The following is a 26,422-nucleotide window of genomic DNA, read 5'->3' on the forward strand; positions in this document are numbered from 1 at the left end:
ATGAGCTGTTCTATTTTCTTCCTGTCAGGATGGGGGATTTGTTTTATGATGCATTGTGTGTTAAATAGAAGCAGCGGCGAGCTGGGAAACTGATTACTATTATGTGCAGTTGTTCTGCGTTTCTGATATAGAGCTGGCTTTTCTTTCTTTTAAAAAAAAACCAAAGCACAACTCTCTGAAAAGCAGGAAATGTTGCTGTGTAAACAAAAGGGTCGAGAATCGGGTGCAAGTCCTGGGCAAATTAGGTTTATATTGATAAGGCTGTGAGACTGGGAGCCGGACTCGGTTTCCTGGCGCGCCAATGCCACAAACTAACCAGCAGATGGCAATCGCAATCGATACTAAAATGATCCGACATTAGATTTCGATTTTGGCCAATATACCATTTGTTTTTACACGTAACTAAAATGCTCATCTCAGCATTACTGTAAGCAGTTGTGATTCTAACTGTGCGTGGGGAAAACCTTCTAACTTTCATGTGATTTTCCTGGGTCTGGGATTCCGAGCCTTATTCTGTGCCATTTGACCGTGGTGGCCTGACAGCAGTTCTGACCAGTTGTAACCGAAGAATAGCCAGAACAATACCAGGACACTTGGCGATAAGACCAAACAACCAAGGAGAAGCTGGACAATTGACTGCGACATCGTGCATCGGTTGAGAAGTCACAGACATCCAGGAAATGACATTAATAACTTATACGGTGTAGTCATGTTGATGAAAATAACTCGATCTACGGCAACTTTTAAAGGGGCAGTGATCGGGACGATTTAATTCATCACAAACAAAGTTTTCTTCCCCAACCTGAATTGTCACCTTAGTACACCTACACCGGGTCATCAAAGCATACACACGCTAGTTCTTGTACACACGGAGATTCAGAATCGATTCGATAGATAGACCTAATGACATTCGCATTTATATAAAATAATTTACACACACCATCAGATAGATGCGTGGACAGATTCGCCGGGACAGACATACGCCCACAGATATGCACAGACAAAAGCATATACGTACAAAGGAAACTGCATCCCTAAAGAGACATCCACTTACATTCTGTGCGACCCCCAACAGAATAATAACAGTGCCCCGTGTGACAATGTACCCCGATGTCAAACTCGGCCCCACATTTTACTTCGAGGTCTTTGAATAGGGATGGTGAGTTTTGAATAGGGAGGTTATTACTTGGCTGTATCCCCGAAAGGAAAACCATGGTTGTATCCAGACTGGGCGAGAACCGTGATGTTTTCTGCAGGAAACAAGTGTGCTGCCACTTACTCAAGTAGCTCAGACATTGCAAGTGACCAGCTGGAATAGATTCGTGAATCTGTGCCTCTTAAGGGTCAAGGGCGGGGTGAACACCATGGTGGGATGAGTATAAAATAATCAACGACAAACTGGCAGTCAAACTTACACTACATTCAATTTTCTTTTTCATTGATTTCAATTGAGGAGGATATGGATTTGGTGAAACCCGGCTGCTAATTTCCAATTGCTAGTGTTGCTTTACCCACCAAAGACAATTTTCACAACCCGTGGCTTTAGGAAACTGTAAAGAAATTAAAAAAAAAAAAGAAAAAAAAGGGACAGGCAAGAAATAAAGATGGAAACGTAGAGTTTTTCCAAAGTGATTGGGGCATTTTATTGCCCTCATCCTGAATAGTTGCAGGGCTCAGGGGCAGTGAATACAGTACACACAGTATCGCCTCAGTGATAATGCATAACTGTTGTCTTAATATTGGAAACATATTAATAATAACCACCAAAAATAGGAGTCATGGACTTTCCTAACAATCAAATGCAGGAAAGTGAATTGTCCAGACATACCAATGGTCCATGGGGCATATTTGAGATGCCCTTTACATCAATGCATCTGGGAACCTGGTATCACCTCATATCTTTCAAGTTGCTTTTTACTTCAACAATTACCTGACAAAGTGTCACATTGAGGGACAGTATGACGATATAAGAGAATACAGGCTTTTGAGACACATGGGACAACTATATCAGAGATGAAATGCAAAACAAAAAGTACAGGAATAAATAAATATCCATCCTCTCTCTCTCTTCACTGTGCATGGACATACACACAAAAACAAAAATACAGCTCTTATTGAAGTAAGCCCACTGTTCATGGACTCGTGCAACAAGATAAGGAGAAAAAAAGCAGACATGCAGATAACTACACATACGAAAATAGCACATAAAACATGCACACAAACCGAATTGCACTGACATCCTTGAACACATAAATATTTAAAACATAATGAAATGCATACTTAAGGAAAATAACTCCTTTGCCCCTTTGAGCCTTTGAAGTTAATATAAATAAAACTGAAATAGTTATTTTCATACAAAATGTGATATTGGCACGTGCCATCTCCCCTTTAAAACGAACAAGGGTTTTTTTTTAAAAGAAGCTTTCCTCTTTAAACAACGTCTTGGGGAGACATTTCCTGCAAAGGATTTCAGAACAGGAAAAGCCAGTAGTTCTGCAAACCAATTTTTATGTCGGAGAGTGACAAACATAAAAAACGTAGTTTTAAGATAGAGAATGTCCCAAGACATTTGATAGGAGGACTGAAATGAATGAATCGATACTGAATCATAAATCAAGGGGGAGGTGAAGGGCATGCATGAGAAAAAGCCAATTGCAGAGGTACAGGGGAATACAGGGGAATGGGGAGGGCGGTAATGTGGCAGAGATTCTTCCCCTGCAAGATGGCAAGGACCTGATGGGCCAAATGGCCTGCTTCTGTTTTGTAGTATAAGATGAAAGGAGAGATTAAGAGGGGTAACAGAAGGTTTGGCATAAAGGTGGGTTTTAGAGAAAAATACTTAAAATATAAAAAGAGGGGATGGCCAAGAGGGATTTGTGCTGAAATAGTTGATAGAGTTTACAACATATCGTGAGTTAATGATCTGCATCAGAGGAATTAAAGGGCGATTCTATTGTGTGGGAGGAGGGGGGTCGGAAGTAACAAAAGGTGAATATCACCTTCTCCCCATTGGTCAATTATTTCCTTATCCCCCTTTTAATTCTCTGCATCAGTGATCTTCCTTAATAGCATTCCTTGAATCTATTATGCCTTAGGTAAAAATGCTATGCCCAATTTCGCAGCTTCATCATTGTGATTCCTAATTTTGCTCATGAGAGGTCACAGTTCTGCAGGATCTGCCCCTTCCAGTCTCTCCAACTGGCTGATGCTGGAATATCCAAACCCCTTCACCTGTCTACTCCAGGACCCTACTTTACTTGAAGCACTCATCGCATGCCAGGCCATTCAGGGACAGCCATTGTTAAAATCACATAGGGTTTGCAGATTACCTTCACTGAACAGTGTACAAATTCATGAGAGGAATAGATCGGGTAGAAACACAAAATATCTTGCCCAGAGTAGGGGAAATCTAGAACCAGGGGCCTTAGATTTAAGGTGAGGGGAGTAAAGATTTATTAGGAAGCTGAGGGGTAACTTTTTCACACAGGGGCTGATGGGTGTATGGAAGTTGCTGCCAGAGGAGGTAGTTGATGCAGGTACTATCACAATGTTTATGAAACATTTGGACAGGTAAACTCCAGGAGGCGAGACGATTTTCGAGTAAACAGGTGTGAGGTACCCGCCTTCGCTCACCCCACTAACTCCACCTGTTGCTCTCCCGGCCCCGTGGTAAGTACCAAGAGATATCTCGTGGCTACTGGCTGTCCGGAATCGAATCCAATGAGTGCCAGTAGAAAATAAATCTCCGTGTTCTCCCAAAAGTAATACTTCCCTTCCAGTAGCTAGTCGGTTAGAACCGCACAAAATAGTGTCGACCAAATCTGAATCTGAATCTGATTCTGAAGAGGCAACGTGAGACGCTGTCCACAAAATACACATCCCGACCCCAACCATCACCGACCACCTCTAGAAATAGTGGGACTGTCACTGCGGCCATTTGCACCTTCCTAAAGACACTGAGTTTGATCAGATTCCTCGTCACCTTTCACTCACTTATTAAACAAGAAATAATTATTGAAATCACAATGACGCTGGGATTAAAGCTGTTTATTAAAATGTATGTGTGTAAGTGTGTCGTCAAACACCTGCTAACTACATTCAAGTATGTTTCCCTAGAATGATAGCATGTGCTTTGCCTGGGTCCTTGTACATGTATACCTCTGTGTGCAGTGTGCCCGAGACCGTGTAGGTGATTGAGTTTGTGATTCTGCCTCTGTACACAATGTGTATTTAAATAGACACTAGATGTGATTTCGAATCTAGTGTATTAGGAATGCTGGTGTATTTAATTCTCTTCTGCAATTTGAATGGTTGGTCTCTTAATTTTAGCCACTTCATTTCGACTTTGATACGAGTGCGATGTGATTAAACTCGGATGAGTGGATCCAGCGACGCACACCAACATGACCTGGGTCTCCTGGGACTGATCTTGTCCTCTCATCCCGACTTTCAGCGGGCGCGGTTCCCGTGTTAATTTTCACGCATCCTCAACGAGTGATTTGTGTAAGATGAATGGTTTCAGTTCAACCAGAAAGGGAACTAAAAGCTTCAGCCCCCCCCCCCCCCCCCCCCCTCCCCCCCCCCCCCCCCCCTCCCCCCCCCCCTCTGCTTTCTCGCAAACTTTCCGCAGTTCGCCGCAAGAGGATATTTTTCATTCGCCGTGCAAAAAAGGTGATTTGTTATTCGGAGCCGAGGAAGGGAAGCAGCGACCTGCGGCTCATGCGGAAATGTTAACCGATCCACCTCCTAGCGCCAGTTGACAAGACCGCTCGCTTTCCTTACACGCGGTGACTCGGTGCTTTAGAAACGTTGCCATGAAAATAAAATCTTGAAATGATCAAAAACCAAAGTGTGAGGGGTTGACACTGAGAATAGAGGAATTTAAGCATCCGACCACTCTTTATTCAGACGGCCACCTCCAGTCTAAAGTTATGCTATGACGGCACTGACATGCCATAAAGTCCGTCTCCGGGCAGATGGAAAATCTTGAGAGGTCAATATATTTGATAATATTTACATAACGTGGATTTTTTTCTATTAATAAAACGAAAGTAAAACAAAAACATTTGCTTTAAGGCTAGAATAAGGTTAACATTTGATTCGTTTTCCTCTTTTAAAATTAAAATTTGAATAACAAATTATATTTGTTAATATATATATAGGTTTTATGTAACTGGGGAGGCGAAGATCTGATATTGTACTGAGAGTGAGTGTAGGCGCAATTACATGGGCCATGTGTGTAAAAGTTGAGGACTGTATTGTATAATTGCCGTCTCTTTGCTCTAATTATTTACATGTGTACCGGCTTTTAATTAATGGAATCTGTTGGTGCAGCCATACAGCGGGGACTGGGAATCTGCCGCCTCAATTAAACATTTTGTTTTAAACACCACTCATGATGGACGATGCAAACAGTGGCAGTGTTCCACAATTCATAATGTGCTGCATAGAGAGTTACGTGCCCCCCCCCCCCCCCCCCCCCCCCACTCACCCCCTCTCTATCTAGTTGATTCAATTTATCAAACACTGTGGATCTGGACTCCAAACCGGGCGCCCCATTTGTCGGGGCTGCTGGAGGGGGTTCCAAGCCGCAGGATCTACGTTTAATTGCTCGCATGTTACATGGTGAATAACGCGCAGATAGTATGGGAGCCCTGAGTATTAAAAACAACAATGAATCTCAATATGTGCATTCCCGTTGGCAACCAGGGGACATTAAAAAAAATATAATTCAGACATCGCTAACTAAATTGTAACGTTAAAAATAATGTCCACAAAGATAAACACCATTGACCAGGTTAACTGTCTCCAACTCACTGAAATTTCTCTCACTTCCCCCCGACCGGTTTATTTATTAGACTGGATACGAAAGTGGATGAAAATGGAAGAAATAGTTATAGAAATAGAAAACAAGAATAAGACTTTATTTTATCATTTTCGTTCCAAACGTTTCAATTTATGACTGTTTATTATAAAACAGCTCAAATAAAATATATTTGAGGTATAAAGTAGAAAGCGCAATTTGGCTGGGACCCCGTATTTAGTCTCTCAATATTGTTCCTCCAATTACTCTGACGGTATCTCCAGAGTCTGCTTGTTTTTTGCGATTCTTTCCCCCACCCCCCCAAATATTTTGTTGGCTCCGCTTGTTGTGACGGCGTGATTTTGATTGCCATTAATCATTCTCACAATTACCAGAGCTCTCCACGACTGTACTTCATCAACTTTCTCCGTTCGCTTCATTAAAACGACACCTTCGCTGATTAAACGCGACACGCCACGCTCAGGAACTGGGAGCGACCGACCGATCGCTGTGTTCAATGGGAAACCAAATCGGAAACCAGAGCAAGTCTGTTTTTTTATTAACCCGGGATCTTTATTCACGTTTCAGACACCTTATTACTTTTTTTTTCCTCCGAGGTCTCTCTCATTTTTTGCCCTCCACTAATCCCTGCCGTGATTTTGGTTTCACCCCCCCCCCCCCCCCCCCCCCCCCCCCTCCCACCCCGATCAGTGTCGGAACGCAGAGAAGGACAAATTTCGCTAATCGCTTGTTCTAACTTCAAAGAGGGAACGGAGACACAGAGAGAGAGAGAGAGAGCGAGCAGTCGGGAGGTGGGTATTGGTGATCTGTTTATTCCTCCACGTGGGAGAGGCTTTTAAAGACGTATTTTTAATCTTCCTCATACACTCGTAGCGGCTCCCAGTTCTCCATTCAGTATTTTGTTTTACCTGCTCCCACGTTCAGCCCGGTCGGAATCCTCACGTTCGGGATTGATGTCCGGGAACTTTTCAGTCGGGGCTTTTGGATTGGACGAAAGACTGACTTCGACATATTCAACGTCCCAACGTGCACTTAGAGACGGGGGAGGTTATGTCAGTTTAAAACGCTGAGATATTAGATATTTATTAGTAATGAAAATGCCAGACACGGGATCACTTCACTGGTTTATCCCTTAGCTGAAACATTTTAATTATAACTTACAAGAGAAATGCCAACTTTTAACCAAATCGCAGTTCGATGCCTAGAAAGATTCAAAAACAATACTAAAGTTTTGCCGTGCCGGAATGCGAACTAAAGGAGAGAGAAATACAGACCTTAAATATAAATTGCCAATATAGCATGAGTGGCATTATCTTTACACACTAGTTGGCTGCATTGGTGTCCCTATACCAACTACACACTGTAATCAACATCATACCGCGCCCGCCAAAGGCAAACTCTGCCACATTTTTTGAGTTTACGACCTTACTTTGTCAATGATGTTCCTAGAAACTGTTAGGGAGGAGACAATCCTGAAGCACATTTTCCTTTCATGGTTATTCAAGTAATATTTGTAGGGCGATGACCCGTATTGTTTTAGAAAGCTGATCAAAAGGCAGATAGAGGGTGGGGTGGAAATCTCGGCTCATACAGTTTAATTAGTACACAATATGTAAATCAAAAGTCAAGAGTGTTTTATTGTCATATGTCCCAGATGGAACAATGAAATTTTTACTTTCTGCAGCACAACAGAATATGTAAACATAGTACACTGTAAACAATATGATAAACGAGAGAGAGAAAAAAGTTCAGTGTGTTTATATATACACATACCCACAAGTACACACACATACATATATATATATACACACACACAGACATATACACACACACATATACATACATATATATATACACACATATATATATATACACACACACACATATATATATATATATATATATATACACATATATATATATATATATGTACACATACACAAAACAAACAATAGTAGTGCAATAATAATAATAATATTAATAATAATAATAATGATGTATTGTAGTTCAGAGTTTATTTGAGATTGTAGTGTTTAATAGCCTGATGGCTGTAGGGAAGAAGCTGTTCCTGTACCTGGAAGTTACAGTTTTCAGGCTCCTGTACCTTCTTCCCTATGGCAGGAGTGAAAATGCAGATGAGATTTAAAGTTGCAATTTATTTTGTTAGGTATCCGTCCTAATTGTGCATTAGATCAACAGTTTCCACAAACACCCTGGGTGGATCGGAGATCTCTTCTGCCTACCTGGGATTAACAACAATCTTAATCCAGGTGTTGTTTCACATCCCTTCAGACAAATGGAAAATACGTACTGCACACAATGCAAATACAGGGTCAATACTATTTACAAAACGTGTTTAGAAACCTCTACAGTCATAAATTTAGCTGTAATATTTTGGTTATATATACAAGAAAGCCAGTACTTGCACATTTTCACTACAAATCGTATTAATCCTTCGGCAATGCATTCTGTCTCTTGAAACCAAACGGCCAACTTGATCACACGATGAAATATATATTTGAAAGTTAAATTACAACAGTTCGAACACAAATGTTGAACTGGTGTCAATTTATTATATTAGCGATAGAATATATTTTTTAACTGCGACAGTTCACTAGCTCTACTCTATTAACAGCCAAGGTATCCCAGTCCTTGGTTCCACTTCTCTTGTGTCTCGCTGTTTCGGATGCACATCTCGCTTTAAACGCTTGACACCTCTTTCTTTCCAGAAGCCCTTCGCATCAACAACCCTCAAAATGCAGCCATAACTACTGAACGAGTATACGTATATCCTCTGCTTTTCCACCCACCGACTTGCTTTGCGGCGAATAGATGAATTTTAAAGGTGATTGCCATTCGCCAACGGGATAACATTAAGCTTGGACGACACACTGTAACATTCGCACAGATCAGTGTAAGAATTCATTGCAACAGTGAAACCGCATTTGTGTTCAACATTACACATCATGAAATTTCATATAAGCAATCGGCGGTTCGGAATTGAATGATTGGGACCAATTTACAAAGCCCCAGCCTGTTAACACCTGCAAAACATTAGATGTGGCATTTACACTTCGCATATGAATCGAACGAGTTAAGTTATTTTCCCTAACAAATAAAAAAGTTCGCAGCCCGTTCAGAAGGAAAACAGTAGCCGGGTTTAACTATTGTTTGCAAGGACACTACTTATCTAATGTTGAAGTAGAAACATTTCAGGACTTTTGAAAGATTTTATGGGTGAAGTATGATCTCTATTCATCTGAAGAGTGCACGTTTTAACTAAACACAATTTCTTAAACAGAATTTTGGATGGGCATCATTCCTACCGTTTCACCGGCAGGCTTTTTAAGGTAGATGATGATTTCTCGTTCAACTTGTAACTTCAGTTGCAGTTACAAAAATCAAGACCCCCCCTTCCTTCCATACCCCTTTACCCACCAACACAGTTGTGCACTGTGCTTCCCCCACCCACACACACACACACGCACACGCACACACACACACACACACACACACACCACCCTTCACCTCCACCCCCCAAAATAAAGTGGTCAATCAAAGACTCGTAACTTTACACGGAATGATTCTACTGGTAATGAAAGCTAGATGTGATGTGAAAGCTGACAGGCTGACTGACTGACTGCACTGGACAAGGCAGAGCATAGATCATCAGCATGTTTGCGCCCCTTTACAACTGTCCATCCAAGAGAGCCGAGATCACGACAATTTTATACAAAACGGCCGCGGTGTTTCCACAGCATTTTTTGATTCACCTCGTAACTTTTTATTTGATTGTAGCAAATTGAAAGATGTGTTTATCTTTTTTTTTTAAAAGAGTCAATCTTTTACTCCGAGTATTAAGGAGTTGGTATTACGCTGAGACAGATACTCCCTGAAGGATGTAAGTGGATACCTCTTTTTTAAGGGTTACTTTCACAGACTAACCGAGGGTAAAGCAGGAGGTCTAGTGGTGGTCAGAACCCTTTCACATGTGCTGTGCTAATGGCTTCCCCGTGTCCAGGGTGCATTCCAACACATCATTAGGAACTTTCGTTTTATTTTCGTATATATATTATCAGTCGAGATTCAGCGCCCTATATATTCTGTAGTCATCCGGGGGTTCCTTGGAAGGGGCGACTGACTGAACGTGTTGAAACGGCCAGTTAAGCAGACATTTGACTCGTAGGAAGAACATCATTTTCACTTGGCCTATCCGGCCTGATTTGTCTGATTCAGTTAATCCGCAAAGGTTGAAATGCGCTTTGCAAATTTATCAGCTTGTTTGTGTGTGTGTGAGAGAGAGAAAAAGAGAAAATAATGGATACATATTTTATGTAGTAGTCTCGAATCACTGATCTACAGCTAGTTGTCGTCGAAGGCTGATTACTACATATTAAAACAAATCTTTATCTAGTAATCAGTTAAACATTTTCAAAATCCGTTCCTCCTTATTTAAATTTCATTTTTTTAAACTAATGTCTACATGAGGTGTCACAAAAGCCAATAAAATAACCCCAGGGTCGGAGTGAGAAGAGACAAACTCCCGCTGCACTGAGGTGCCAACTTGAAACGAATTAATAGTGTTCAAGATGCTTAGCGGATAATTTAAACGAATTATATTGGAAACGACTACTGAATAATATTGATAGTTACGACCGTGATGTTGCAGGAAAGACTATTTTACGTGCAAGTGTTTAAAAGATGTCCAACATATGGCGAAAAAAGACAACACACGTGTCAGGCCACTTTAGGGTAATGAAGGGCGAGGTATCCATATTGCTTTTTAATATTTCCTTTATCGAAGTAGTCTACTCATTGATTTTTCCACCCTGAAATGATGTTTCTGCTTGCCAGGTAGGATTATATAGAACGACTTTCAGCTCTTTCGCAGATTGAGGCACAGAGCCGAGAGACTGTTACATTCCGCCACAGTAAAACAGTTTTCTTGAAAAAGACAGAAGCCTTGCCGCTATGCCCTGCACTTCATAAATCACATCTTTATATGGACAAGGTCAGGGCACCTAACAGCTCAGACATAGGTCTTTGCAGAGTTTCTGCACACTAAGGCATGTTTATTCTCCAGCACAGATCTCTGAGGAGCAGTCCAGCACGCCTCTAATTACTTTTGATTATTTTCATTTGTTGGGGGTCAGCCTTGCTTGCCAGGGTTGCTGCGGGCTGATTTACTACAAATTCCATGCCTTTGAGGGACCGAATGGTGTGTTTTTTAGAATTAGCACCGGTTATTCTGCCTCCTTCTTGCGGTGTACTGTAAACAGGAAACCAAGACGGGAGACTGTCCTTTAGGCAGATGCATAGCAGTTCCTCTCTTCGCCTTTAATGAAGCAGAAAGCTTGATTATTTTACACCGGAGACGCACTGATAGAATATTGTGTTGTGCAGAACGCGAGCTCGCTTCCAAACTCCAGAGAACAACTCCTCCACTGTCAGTATACCAGTGGCTGACAGATTTTTTAATGTCATTAGCAACGGTTAGATTGTCAGGTAATCTTATATATATTTGATGTGGTTTTGGCACATTGACTTCCTATTCCCCACCCCGTTTCGTTGGCCGATGAATATTTTACATCTATCATTTCTGTTATTCAATGCGAGAGTATGAGCCGGGGAGGGGGGGATTGGGAGAGGGGTGGGTTGTTAAGTGAACACACAAATCACAGCGTATTTTACTTTCTCCATTTAAAGCTGGGTGATTGAACGATGGTTCGCACTGTCTCAATTCCAGAAAACAGCGCTTCAAGTAAACCGATCACTTAGAAACACCATTATTCTCCGCCGAGGGCTGGACTCACGTTGATACACTCTTGTTTCTCTTGTTCCTCGAATGTAATTCTATGAAAGTCCCACTTTTTAAAACAAACAACAACAACAAAAAAGCCCTTTGAGACCCTGCGTGGCTGAGCATTGTTGTCGAGCTATTACTCGCGAATACCACAATCAGCAGAGCGTTTGGTCGTTCACGGCCCCGCGGGTGGTACTTTCATACTCCCTGTTACTTGGTTAACGGTTGGAAAAGCACCACGAGGTTAGAACAGGGCCATTTGGGTCCAAACCCAGTCTATACTGGGAGAAAGTGACCTCCCCGCTCGGACACTTGTGGGGTTTGTCAACTCAAGCCCCACGACTGAAGCTCCAAAGGTATCCAGGCCCTTCTGGGGGCTGAGAGGAGAATCGCAGCGGTGTACAGCACAACCAAGGCCATTCGCGCCGTTGTATCCTGCTAGCTTGAGGAGGGGGTGTGAGTGAGGAGCTGACCTACTTTATCCCACTTCTCAGTTCTTCACCCCAATCATTATAGGTTGCCATGAAGCCCATAACGTGAGCTACCTCCAGCCCACCTTTTACGTGGGGGACATTGGGTTTCCTTCTATCACCTTCTTGGCCGTCGAATTCCCGATCCCCGCAGGGCACGATGCTTGTGTGGGATCCCTCCCCCAAGCCACGTACTCCATTAGACCACCACTTCAACCTCCACCCCCGCCCCAAGCCCACCGACTGTGAGAAAGATCGCCATTGTATCAGCAACCCTGCCTTCAGTCTTCTGCTGTAGGAGACTTCAATGGCTCCGAGCAAATGGTATGTAACTCATTCAATGGGACTTCCAACCGTGACAATGTAGCTCAAAAAGCCAGACTAGGCTCACACTTAATACACTTTCCCTGTGTCTGTGTGCCTGGGCATAGTAACAGAGGCATCTCACTGGGGCTTTATACAGTCCATGTGATGTTGCCACTCTTTGCTCTGTTCACCATTACTTGGGTTGTTTAATAGGCCAGCCACCAGGATATAACAATACAGGGCCCTGATTGTTCTTTTCATTGCCAATCTTGTTAATTAAACATCTGCTAAATCAATTTTGATTTGCACCAGCAATTCTTACTATATCAAGTGAAAGAACACCGAGATGAGAAAATCATTTTTTACACAGAGAGTGGTGAATCTGTGGAATTCTCTGCCACAGAAGGTAGTTGAGGTCAGTTCATTGGCTATATTTAAGAGGGAGTTAGATGTGGCCCTTGTGGCTAAAGGGATCAGGGGGTATGGAGAGAAGGCAGGGATGGGATACTGAGTTGGATGATCAGCCATGATCATATCGAATGGCGGTGCAGGCTCAAAGGGCCGAATGGCCTACTCCTGCACCTATTTTCTATGTTTCTAACACCATTTGTCATCCTTTGCAAGGACCATTTTAGCTCAAGAGAACCTGACAAACTGGAATCATAGAGTCATACAGTACAGAAACAGACCCTTCGACCCAACTTGTCCATGCTGGCCAAAGTGCCCCATCTAAGCTTGTCCCATTTGCCCGCATTTGGCCCCATATCTCACAAAATCTTTCTGATCCATGTATCTGTCCAGGTGTCCTTTAAATATTGTTTATGGCACGTGTGCAAACTATCTCCTCTTGCAGCTCATTTCACATATCCACTGTGTAGTCCTTGCAATAATCATTTATATGAGTGAAAAATATGCAAGGCAAGTGAGTGTTGGAACCAGGATAGAGTCTCCTGGTCCTCACCTTTCACCCCACCAGCCTCCACATCTGATACATCATCTCCTGACATTTTCATCACTTCCACCATGATCCCACCACCAGTCACATCTTCGCAACTTCACTCCTTTCCACCTTTTAAAGAGACCCCCCCCCCCCACCACCCTCTGCGACTACTTGGTTCACTCATCCCTTCCCACCAAAACCCAAAACCACCCCCTCCCCAAGTACTTAGCCTTGCAAGCAGAAGAGATGTAACACCTGTACCTACGCCTCTTCCCCCACATCCATCCAGGGAGACCAGCTGTCCCTCTAGGTAAGACAGGGGGTTCACATGCACCTCCTCTAGCCTCATCCACTGAATCCGGTATTCCAGATGTAGACACCTGTACATCAACGAGCCTAAACGTAGACTTGGTGACCATTTTACTCAACACCTATGCTTGGTCTGCCAAATTCTGTTGATTCTCCTTGTTGCTAACCATTTTAACACCTCTTCCCGTTTCCATGCCGACCTTCTGTCCTGGGCCTCCTCCATTGCCAGATTGAGGCCACACGCAATCTGGAGGAGCAGCACCATATTCCCCATGGGTAGTTTAAAATCCAACAGTATGAACATTATTGATTGTAGGTAATTACAAATCTACCTCCTTCTTTACACCCCCCACCCCACCCCTTTTACCCCAGGTCTCTCCCCTGTGTCCCACCTGGACTTGCATTTAATTAATTTCCCCCTTCCCTTCCATCTACATTCTTTGCTCGAGCTTCACAACTACAACTTTTCAATCCGTTTGTCTCACACCTTCTGTCTTTTCAGCTCTGACCCTTGTTCAATCATCTGCCTATCAATACCCCCCCCCCCCCCCTACCCCACCCTTTCCTTCCCATTTCCCCCCCCCCCCCTCCCCCTTCACCGGTATCCACCTATTACCTGCTAGGCTTTGTCCTATCCCATCCTTCTTCCAGCTTTCTCCCCTTCCACCTTACATTCAGTCAAAAGCCGGGTCCTGACCCGAAACGTCGCCTACCCATGTTCTCTGGAGATGCTGCCTGATCCACTGAGTTACTCTAGCACTTTGTGTCTGTTTTTGAGTATTATATTCTGTAACGCTGTCTTTACTGAAGTAACTCTGGTGTATATCAACTTCATTTGGCTGTGAGAAGGACATTAGTGCTGGCAAGCAACGGTGAAACATTTAACAATTGCAACTCAATATTTCCCGAGGTGGAATTCAGTTTATACATTAACGCTTAACACAAATCTATTAGCCATTCTTTTGACAATGTAAAATGGGGTTTGGCCATGTACCTCAGGAAATAGGCCTTGATCTGACAAGTAGAAATGGGGAGATGAGAAACTTTATTTTCCTCTTACTAGGTGGCCATCTCCAATTATTTTGCCTTGACTGCGTTATATTTCTTTGGCTAAGTGATCTGTTGGGCACTTACCTCTCAACCTCTCAAGGTTAGCCACCAACGTAGCTGAGCTCAATACATACATAAGACTCCATATGGGTGGCCATCCTACAGCTCAGAATCGGCAGTATAATTCAAATCAGTTAACTGCACATTGTAAGTCTAGGTAAGATTACAATTATCTGCCCATATGTATTATTTCAAATATGCAGCATTTGGTGTGGGTGTTAAATATTGTCCAGTGTAATGTGGTACAAGGAAATAAAAGGGTATTTGCTGTTAGCTTCACACATCTTGATTTAGTTGAATTTTGGTTTATTTTAAGTTTAGTGTTTTGTGTGGCAAGTTTTTGAAAGTGCAAACTGGCTGTGGCACAATGATGGAAATTGCATCCGAGACCCAAGAGAAGAGCATTAGAGACTGTATATGCCAGTAACCAGTTTGCTTGTTGGATTGTGAAATTAATAGCACAAGGACTGAGAAGGAAGTATGAATTAGACTGCCTGAATCAAGTGCAGAAAGACAATTAAAGGGAATTTAACAAAGAATAGATTGGCAAATGAGAGAAAATACAGGGAGAAAAACGATTTTGAGTGTAAAGAAAAGTAAATTTAAGGTTCTTAACATCCCCTGTTAAAAGTAAAACCAAAGGAATAATATGCAACAGTTGTAATAACAAATTTTAGGCACTGCTCTTTGGCAACAATTAGCACCCAGCACATTGTTAAAATGTGACATAAATGGAAATGGACACAAAGTAATTTTCTGTGTTGTTTAGTTCATATCTACTCGGGGAAACACTGAAACGTCACACCAATGGTTAATACAGAAGGGAGTGGAGAGTGAGGAACACAAATTTCATAAACGGGTGGATGGTGTAATGGAACATACAGAAGAGCAACTTTTGAATAGTTCTGATTAACTGTGCATTTGCTCCTGTTGTAAGGTTGTTGGAAACATTTGCTGACAAATAATTGCAAGTTTCACTATCATCAAATAAGGGAGTTTGACATCGTCTCATCTATGTAGCAAATGTAGTTTGCAATTTGATGCAAATGCGATTTGAGCCGCATATATAAAAACAGAGAATACAAGATCCTTTTAACCCTTGTATAATTTCACTTTAGGACATTCCTGAGTGCAAGACTTTGCAGAAACAAAAATAAAAGTGTTAGAAAGAAAATCTAGATCTACAGAATATAACTACCTATAAACATAGCAAAATGGCAAATACACAATGAAGCTCCATGTACAGAGGAACCATATAGTTCTAACATAACCATTGAATATTATTGAACCTTGTAAAGGTTAATAAAACATGCAATTTTATCAAAGCACACCAGTCCTGGGATGTCTTCATAATCATATATAAATATGACAAAACATTATTTTCTACTTTTATATCCTACTGAATTTGTTGAGGCAGGTTAGAGTTTCAAGGCAAGATATCAAACCATCTTTATTCAACCTAGTTCTGTGTGTGACCCCCCCCCCCCCCCCCCCCCCCCCCCCCCCCCCTTCAATATGATCAACACATAATTTCAGAGGCAATTGGGGATTGGCAATAAATGCTGACATTTCCAGTGATGTCTATATTTTGTGAACAAATTGAAAAATATTTGTAAAAGCATGCAGTATTCCTTGGAACTTCACTTAACTGGCTGTCTTTGCTATGAGTGCTGAGTATGTCAGTGTCAGCAGGATATTTCTATGCTTCATCATCAAAGTTCCTGTGCTCCTGTGGTCCCTTGATAGTCAGGTAGATGCATTTGACAGTAGGACCCCTGGCTGATTTCTGCTTCCCGAGCCCAGAGGAATTCACGACTCTACTTCTACCACAGCGAGACCTACAATAAGGGCAGTTATCAAAACATGCTGCTTTCTTTTATTCAGTTTATCAGTTGTAGTGGAGGCAAGGGTGGTGATAAGGGGAATGGGGATCTCCTAGTGAACAGTGGTAATCAGATGGCTCCCACAGACCTGAATCAGAAGTGGTATTTGAAATATCGGAATTGCCTCACTGCATGTCATAGGAAAGCTATATTCACTGGAGTCCTGTTACAGCATCCAAGCAACTAAGACACATGCATGTTTATTGCCTGCAACAGAGCATTATTATTCTTTCACAAATAGTCATTATATTTGAATATAATGTTTGTATAATTTGAAACTTCATAACTGTTCTGTTTTTTCAAATTTATATTTTTCAGCAGAACACTTTTCTATTTTCATCCTGTATAATCTCCCTTAATCTATTGTCAATTATTTTAAAGATATTTTAAACTAAAGTTGCATGACAAATTCCAATAGTTCCAATAGTCAAAATTCTAATAGTTAAAATTCAATGAGGAATGCTACTGGCCAAACCTTCTAATGTTCTCTCTCCTCTTCAAGGATACTAAATAACTACAGGTAGATATTTATAAGAACAGAACCCCCTGTGGAACCTCTACCTGATTAGTTAGGTTGCAACAGTGGTAGTTTTCAATGGCAGTACAAGCATTAATCTTTCTTCAATAACAACTGAATACACAACTTCAAAACAAAAGATCCAAAACAATGAGCCTTTGACTTTTACAGCTGGACTGGAAGCCAGTAAATGCCTTTGTGTCCGTGCCACTGTTTGTCTCCCGATCCAAAACTAAATTTACTGTCCTATTTAATTGCCTTGGATCATGGCAACGCCAATCCTTCCCGCTCCTCAAGACTTCCACCTCCGCCCCCCCCCAATACCGCATCAACCTCAACTTCACAACTATCTATTATCCTGTGCTTCAATACACAATTTTTGTTTGAATATTATATATTCAAAAGCAAATATGATTTATATGTTTAAAAAAAACATACAGGATCTACTGTTTGTATATATATATCAAAAAATGTATGAACGTATTATTTTTTAAATAAATGTTAGTCATCAACTGGTGAACTTTGCTCGGTTTTAGACACTGTACTTCGGATAGGATGTTATTGCTTTAGATTTACTGGAGGAGTGGCAAGACCGAGGGATTCCAGTGATGTGAAAAGACTATATGGAAGCTGGGATTATTCTCCAAGAGCACAGCAAGGTAAGAGGATATTTAGTGGAGGCATTCAACATTCATGATTAGGGAGAATGTTTCCAGCATCACCTTAAATGTGCATCCCATGGTTACTCATTATCCTGTCAATATTTAAGATGATTCATAAAAAAATAAACCAGACGGAAGATGTAGAAAATAAGTAGCAAGCTTTTATGACCTGGAATGCATTACGTGAAAAATAAAGTGAAAATACTTTCATAAGGGAATCAAATACATACTGGATGGAAAGAAGATGTCTCTGGGATGGAGTAAGGGGATGGCAATGGCTCTTTAAAGAGTTGGCTGCAGTGATGATTGTTTGAATGGGTTTTTATGTTGTATGATTGTAAAATGAGGAAGATAAACATCTATGTGTGTTTTAGCATGCAGTAATTTTGGATGGTGTACATAAAAATAGTCTCTGTTTTCATTATGCAGTGGAGATTGAACTGAACTATGCAAATGACCCACAGGATTTCACTCTATGGTCCTGCTTATGAGGCTGTGCTTAAAAGAATCTGTAGGAATAGTGTTAACACTTTACAGACACCCTACATATGTAGACATGATAAGCAAACATTGGATACAGGACATTTGCCTAAAAACTTTAATTATAAGAATGCAAAGTGTGATTGTATATAATTAGGTATCTGAATCTTAAGATTTTGCACATTCGTCTCCATTTGTACATCAATATGGAAAACTAATGGCAATATGTTTCATTTTTAGTTAAATTCTGCTTTTGTTCGTGATTGATACTTTTATGATTTTATTATTTTTTTTATATAAAGGAGGGAATCTTCTTCCTTTTACTTGTGAAATTATTTTAAATGAAGCATTTATATTGTTGATTCCAACTATTTTTTGTTTACATCTTATTTTGAATTGTTATTTTATTCCAGCTTTGGCTTTGCTCTTCTCTCGTTTTCTGCCAAGCTCGGCTTCCTGTCCAAGAGATTTGGCACATGACCTTTGCCAGGCCTGAATTACTGGGATAAAATGGAACGATGGCCAAGCAAGTTCTCCAAAGCAATCAAACACTAAAGAGAACCACCCTGTACTGGGCCAGAATTTCTCCCACTCCTTTTAGCTTAATACTTCTGAACAGCATTCTAAACACTGTGCTGACCTTACCAATTCGCTATTCATTCTTTTGTTGCATGTATAAGAATATAGTTTCATATACTGATGATAGAAGTGTTAACAGTATTGAATATTGTATTAGTTATTATATACGTGTTAATGCAAGCATTAATGTCCAATGCATGTAATACTATTCTGAATTGATTGAAATCTTAATGAATATGTTGAACTAATAATAACTATCTTAATAAAACAATTATGAAATTAAAATTATTTTTTTAATGAAATTGAAGAGTGATGAACAGTTTTATTTCCATAAATAAAATGAAGTGAATTCCTTTTTCCTACACTCTGCATTATCTCACTACAATGAACCTTGTCTGACTACAAATGACTTTCCAGGATTTTGATATTTGTTTTTGTGGATGGAGTATCACATTAACCTTTTGCCCTTTCATATCTGTACACACTTTCTCTCCTGTTACAAGCCATGTCTTGTTCTGTGGGTGGAGCAGCAGTGCGTATCCATATACTACCTGGACCATATACTACTGCGTATATCCATATACTACATATATATTTTTACGGAAGTCAATTAACCTACAAACCTGTACACCTTGGGGATGTGAGAAGAAACTCCCCGAGCACCTGGAGAAAACCCACGCGGTCACAGAAAGAATGCACAAACTCTGTACGGACAGTTCCCATTGTCAGGATGGAACCAGGGTCTCTGGCACTGTAAGTTAGCAACTCAACTGCTGCACGACTGTGCTGCTCCTTGAGACTATTAAGGGCCTATCCCACTTGGCGATTTTTTTCGGTGACCTGCCGGCGTCATTATCTGATGTATCAAGGTTGCCGAAAGATTTAGAACATTTCAAAATCCAGTGGCGCCAAAAATAATGTTGCGACACTTGAGGAAACACCACGCGTCAATTCGTCATCACGCTGCGTCACCGCCTCGTCACGCCGCGACTTTTTCGGTGACCTGTTGCTTCAGTTAATGATGCCGGCTATCGCCGAAAAAATAGCCGAGTGAGACAGGCTCTTTAAGCTCCTATAAAGATCTTATGTGGTCCAGAGGTCACTTTTTAAACTCCAAGGAGTATAGCCCAGTCTTCCCAATCTTGACTCATTAGGTTGTTTCACTGTACTTAATGTCAATCTTATGAATTTTCTCTGCACTGTATCTCAGGGATGAATTTCATTCTTTAAACAAGAGGACCCAAAGCATACAGAGTGGTCCCTTTGTGTCTCATCAACATACAGTGAAGTTGCAGCAAAACATCCCTATTTTTATTGCGTATTCCCCTCGTAGTAAAGATGAAAATAGAGAGATCATTCTCCATGAAAAAGCAAGTTAACTTTGGTGGAATTAAATATACAATTTTAGGTCATGTATCTTGAGGTGGCCAGAGTGGATATGGTTGGATAGTTCCCCTGTCAATGATGATTGGTGCCCACATCTCTGTAAGCAACTGAGATTGATTTTAAACGCATGCAAATGTAACCATCCTCTTTGCAGTGTCCTTTGCTAGGTGCAAGGCTAGTTTTGACTGGAGTGGAGAAGGCTTACTGCTAATGTGAATATTGTTATGTTCAATAAAACATGGTATGAAATTATTTGTTTGGTGATTCTGAAAGAAGGAATACAAATTTTAAAAGTCTTTAAACTGTAGTATGCAGCTAGTAAAAAAGACATCAATGCAGCTGAGAAGATATTTGTTGACTGGTGTGCAGTGGGTAGACCATTGTCATGAGTGGGCAGTGCTAAATGGGTGCTAATGGCAACCATTTGCACATGCCATCAGATATTGACATCAATAGGACTGAGTTGGGCCAAATTGTGCTGGCTATTACCAGCAGTTCTGGCGATCATCCATTCAAACCGAAGTCCGCCCCTGATTTAGACACTTGCACTGCTAGTCTCGGTCTTGTTGACAGATTTGGAAGGCTGGGGATTTGCCTCTTGGATCCTACGCCAGATCAGAGCTGGCCTGTGATCAGAAACCCCACTGATTTCAGTAGGGATTCTAATCCTGCGGGTTAGAAGGCAAGGGAAGAGTGTGTTAGTTTTAATTATTGTTATGGTTTTTAATTACCTGATTATTTATTATTGAAATTTGATTATCTGTTTCATGCTTTTAATTATATTATTTTTTTCAATTTAATTAAAAATAAATGTGTTTAATTTTATTCATTTTTAAACGACTCTGAAGACTACAAATGTAAAAATATTATCAAAGTCAGTCACAGTTTTGATAGAAGCCAGAGCCCATCCTCCTTCTTTGCCTTTTCTTTCGTTCAGTAACAGGGTCTCCACCCAAACTGCACATTTGAGTCCAGAGATGAGAAGAGTTCCCAAGGTCAGACCCAGTGTGGTGGACATAGACCTGCACAATCCTGCTCAATTTTCACAATGGGGTGACAATGTGTTTACAACTGTGTACCTAAGGTGGATTTCACATACTACCCATTCAAAATACAGCAGCCAGCAGCAATGGTTGAAGAAATATCCCTTTAATGAATGATTGCTGTTTTTGAGCTCTCAGCACAAACCACAGCAAGGACTGCACTGGGTTTAAGTTTGAAGTGTGATTAAAGTACAAGTTACGAAGTGAAACATTTAATTGCAAAATGAAAGGAAAGGTTTTGGAAGGGTAATGAGAGGGCGTGGCAGACGACTGTGTGGCTAAGTACGACTCCACTGCCAAATCAGGTCAAGTGATGTTTGCGGTCACATGCGCAAGTATGGTGAGATACAGGTACAATGAAAATCTTGTTTGTAGCAGCATCACTGACACATGGCGTCAGACAACACATACAAACATAGTATAAATATATAATGCAGAAATTACATGCAAATTCTACAAAACAGATGGTTCAAAAGACCATTGTATAATGGTTCATTATACAAACAACTCACTGTCATTTGTGCAATGAATAAATTCAACGATTGTTAGACAACATATATGGTACTGGCTGGGTAGCTCAATGGGATCCAAAGGAATCTAGACCTTATTGCAACAAGAAAACAGCTGGAACAGCTAACTTGAATGCAAAAAATACACAATTTGAAAACAAGTTCATGGGTAGTTCAAGAGATATCTTGAGTTAAAACTAGGGTTGTGCAGGTCAGTTCAAGAATCTCATAGTCGTAGAGTCATAGAGTTGGAAAGCAGCTGTGCCTGATCATGGTGATGTGGGACCTCAGGTTTCTGTACTTTCTGCGCGATGATAGCATTGAGAAGAGGGCCTCACCCAGAAGGCAAGACTCCTTGATGATAGATGCTGCCTTCTTGTGGCCATCTACAAATTCACCGATGCACCACCATCATTGAATCAACATACAGTACAGAGATAGAACACCTATTTGAAGACCACGTACCTATTTACATTGGTGGAGGTCGGCAGCTAAGACAGTTAGCCGCTTCAAAATCCAGGACATTTACATTCCCTATGACCTGTCCTGTTGCCAGCACATAGATGCAATTTTCTTTGAAGATTGAAGAGATTCTGCACGGCTCCAGCAATCTTCTACAGAGGCACTTTAGAAAGTACCCTGACTGGCTGCACCATGGCCAGGTAGTGCAATTATGATGCACAGGAACATAAGAGGCTGGGGAGAGTGGTGGACTCAGCCCTGTTCCATTGCGGGCACAGCTCTCCGCACCATCAAAAGCTTCCACACTAGGTGCTGCCTGAAGGTCGCATCTTTCATAAGAACCTGCAACATTCAGGCCAAGAGCTCATTTCAATGCTACCATTGGCAGGTGGTACAGAAGCCTGCAGTGCAACACTACCAGATTCAGGAACAGCTACTTCCTTAGAACCTACAGGATCTTGATCTGACCTGCATAATCACTATCCTGCCTCAGTAACTGAACTCTATGGACCATTTGTTACACCATGGCAGACTTGTTTCTTTCAATTGTATTTGGCACCAATATCTTGTTTTTGACACTTATTTCAATTGCTTGTGGTATTTATGTGTAATTTATGTACAATTTATGACTTTTAGACCTTCGGCTTTAGAGATACAGTGCAGAAGCAGGCCCTTCGGCCCACCAAGTCTGCGCCGACCAGCGATCACCCCGTACACTAGCACTATCCTACACACTTGGGACAATTTACTTTTTTTTTTTAACCAAAGCCAATTAACCCACAAACCTGTGGACTGTGGGAGGAAGCTAGAGCACTCAGGGAAAACCCACATGGTCACAGGGAGAACGCACAAACTCCATACAGACAGCAACTGTGGTCAGGATTGAACCCGGGTCTGGCGCTGTTAGACAGTAACTCTACTGCTGTACCACCGTGCAAATGATGCTTTTGCGTGTTGACCAAGTCTACATGCCTGTGATGCCGTTAGCAAGTAAGATTTTCATTATACAAACAACTCACTGTCATTTGTGCAATGAATAAATTCAACGATTGTTAGACAACATATATGGTACTGGCTGGGTAGCTCAATGGGATCCAAAGGAATCTAGACCTGCACTGACCAAGGCAGGGAGAATGAATGGAGGGAATGGAGGCGATCATGGAATTGTATATTTGTGTGAAGGACATGTGTTTGTTTCTACAGTTATTGCAACAAGAAAACAGCTGGAACAGCTAACTTGAACTCTAGATAGTGTTCGACATACAGTACCTTTGAGATGTCCTTGATTTCCCCACCATTTGCAGCCACACTGCATTCCATGCTATTTATGAGAAAGATCTAAAGCACTCACTCTGAAACTGAAAATGAATGTTACGTGAACAATGCTCACAACAATACTGACAAAACAAATTTGGTCTGCAAGCAGAGGCCATTTCATGCTGGTGGGGGCATGTCATACAAATTCATGGAAGGACAAACTACTTTGTGGATGGATGCAAGCATCATCTTGAAAATAACTTGCTACAATTAATGAGGTCATACAGTTAAGGCTTGAAAGGATAGGGTTCACGATCATTATATGCATTGAATTTGAGTAATAATTAACTTTTGGCAATCTGCAGTAGTGTGTGACGAGGCACTGGGTTTTGCAAAATGTAAAACATCAGAGCCTGAACTTTATAGTCTGGAGTCCAGGATGCAAACAATAAAGAACTATTCAAATCTTTTATTGTAACTCACAAGGTAATACAAGAGTTTGACGTGTTACTTGAATGTTTGAGCTGATAAATAACTTGCACTGGATTATAAACAGCCGTGTCTATCTATGAGCACAAACATGGTCTAAAATGTAATGCTCTCCTTGCCACCATGTAAATTACTGCTTTGACTGATGGAACATCATAGGTATCCTTTCTTGGTTGGTAGTGAAGCGGGTCGAACGTGCTTTTTGAAATGCTGGCACATTTGGAGATCTCTGATGTATCCCAGAGTGAGTTATTTTCCACGGATCAGTGTGGACCTTGCTCAGTCATTAAAGTGAAACACAAATCAGTCTGGTCTTCTTCTATTTAATTTGGACAATGTGGATCTGGGGGTATCCAACGGGCACAATGGGCTTGACCTTCTTTGAAAATAAGGGCGAGGCGAATGACACAAATTGCACTGCCACATCAGGAGAGTGTTCAGCATGGCTATCTGGATGGTATTATTTTTCACTTCCAGAAGCTGCTCAAAATTATCATTCAACCATTTGGATCCCCGGTTCATTGGATTGACCAGGACAAGTTGCTGAATCTGACATTGTAGACACAGAGAAACACTGCCACAGAAGGTAGTGCTGTCCACTCTGGTCTAAACACATGTTTGCAGAGCTACACATCTTCATTACTGCAAATGACCTCTCTTCCACTCAAAGGTGAATTTTACAAATGTGGTGGCCTCTTCTTTACACTTTGGAAATTTTCTAAAAGCTTAGCTTAAAAACGAACAGAAAGGATTGAGCTTGTTGAAACAAGGAACTGCAGATGCTAGTTTACAAAAAAAGGCAAAGCAGTGGAATAACTCTGTGGGTCAGGTAGCATCCCAGGAGAACACAGATGAAGTTACCATCAAAACTTGTCAAATATTTGTCAATTAAAGTAAACTAACAGGATAGTATACAATTCGATTCATACTTAGGAAATACTTTGCTTGCACGCTTAGTGATTAAATTAAATATATATTACACAGTTATATTACACATGAAAGATCTAGCAAAAACAAAATGCAAAGTGATAATGAGAGATATGAGCAGAGCAGTTAACATATTTCTTTATCAAAAAGTTCAATTTAGATTTAGTTGAGCTTCTTCAGTAAATATCGCAGGACAACATATTTGTGCTCAGATGGAATACTTTAGTAATGATTGAGCTCCTCTCATTCTTCAATGCACTGAAGCACATATTTTTCAAAAAACCTATTGGTGCTTGGTTATAATGAGTGACTTGCAAAAATGGTCAGTTCTGCTATTGGATTTGTAACACAGAGGGTTATTACATAAAGTTATTAAAAAGTAGCAGATTATATATTTCCTGCATTTAAACATTGAACTAAAGAGCAACACAAAGCAGTTCACGTTATATATTGCATCAACGTGTGCATTAACTGGTTAAGTTGGTGCAGATCCTGCAAGGAAAGCCATTAATGGAGCGAAACGGAGAAAATGTTAAAACCCTTTTTGCACATGTTTGGTCCCAAGGCCAACACAAGATAAGGACAGACACAAAGTGCTGGAGTAACTTAGCGGGACAGGTAGCATCTTTGGATAGAAGAAATGGTTGACGTTTTGGGTTGAGACCCTTCTTCAGACTGAGCATCAGGATGGGAGCGTGTTACAGAGATAAGGAAGTGTAAGTGATCAAAAGAGATGGAGATCAAGGAAAATGTAGAATAGACCATTGTTAGCTAAGAGAAGACATTGTTAGCTAAGAAAAGATGACAACAAAGTAAACAGAGGCACAATGAGAACATGGATAGGTTACATTTCAGGTTGAAACCTTTCTTCAGGCTCAACAACGTAAGGTTTCTGATAGTTTTAGAAGAGAACATAATAGCTGGGGGAAGATTGAAGTCTGAAGCCCCCCTGAAGCAGGCAACACCTTGCAGTAGAGTGGAATTGAAGCCACAGCCTAATTCAAGGTAATGCATGAGTTTGTGATACCAATGTTCCACTTTTAACACTTTCTCAGTTTAACTCCTTTCTCCATCATTTACTGGATTTCCTGCTTCCTTTCAAGTTCTGCAGCTTCCTCAGAGTATAATCATGTTTTTTTTTTCAAATCAGGGATAATAAATGGAAATATATTACTGCTAATTCAAAGATAACAAATTAATTTTTTTTTGAAGATTTTCAAAAGAAAAACACCATTCGTTTTTCAGCTAATAAATAGGGAATACTCATGAAAAGCCAGATCTAGGAGCTGCTTCATCAGCCAACTCTTTCAAGTGTACTTGAGTAGGTTCCTCCTCACAAGGTTCCTGGCTCACAAGAAACTACACTCAATTCTGCAACGTAGACAGCTGACATTTCATTTCCCACATTGCATACAATTTCCCTTTGTCATGAATTATTGGAAACATTTCTTAGTAAGTAGTTTACT

General features: G+C 40.9%; 1 protein-coding gene and 1 long non-coding RNA gene across 2 annotated transcripts in view; one reads left to right on the forward strand and one right to left on the reverse strand.

The window, feature by feature from the left end:
* The window catches only part of LOC129703274 (histone-lysine N-methyltransferase MECOM-like), a 703,041-nt gene that overhangs the window by 120,293 nt on the left and 556,326 nt on the right, over window positions 1–26,422 (reverse strand). The window lies entirely within an intron of this gene.
* LOC129703275 (uncharacterized) lies at window positions 10,014–19,705 on the forward strand. The gene is made up of 3 exons (XR_008724535.1): window positions 10,014–11,329; window positions 17,699–17,821; window positions 18,718–19,705. It is a non-coding gene; the product is annotated as an uncharacterized LOC129703275 (long non-coding RNA).

Source organism: Leucoraja erinacea, chromosome 14, assembly GCF_028641065.1.
Source record: "Leucoraja erinacea ecotype New England chromosome 14, Leri_hhj_1, whole genome shotgun sequence".
NCBI classification, from domain to species: Eukaryota; Metazoa; Chordata; class Chondrichthyes; order Rajiformes; family Rajidae; genus Leucoraja; species Leucoraja erinaceus.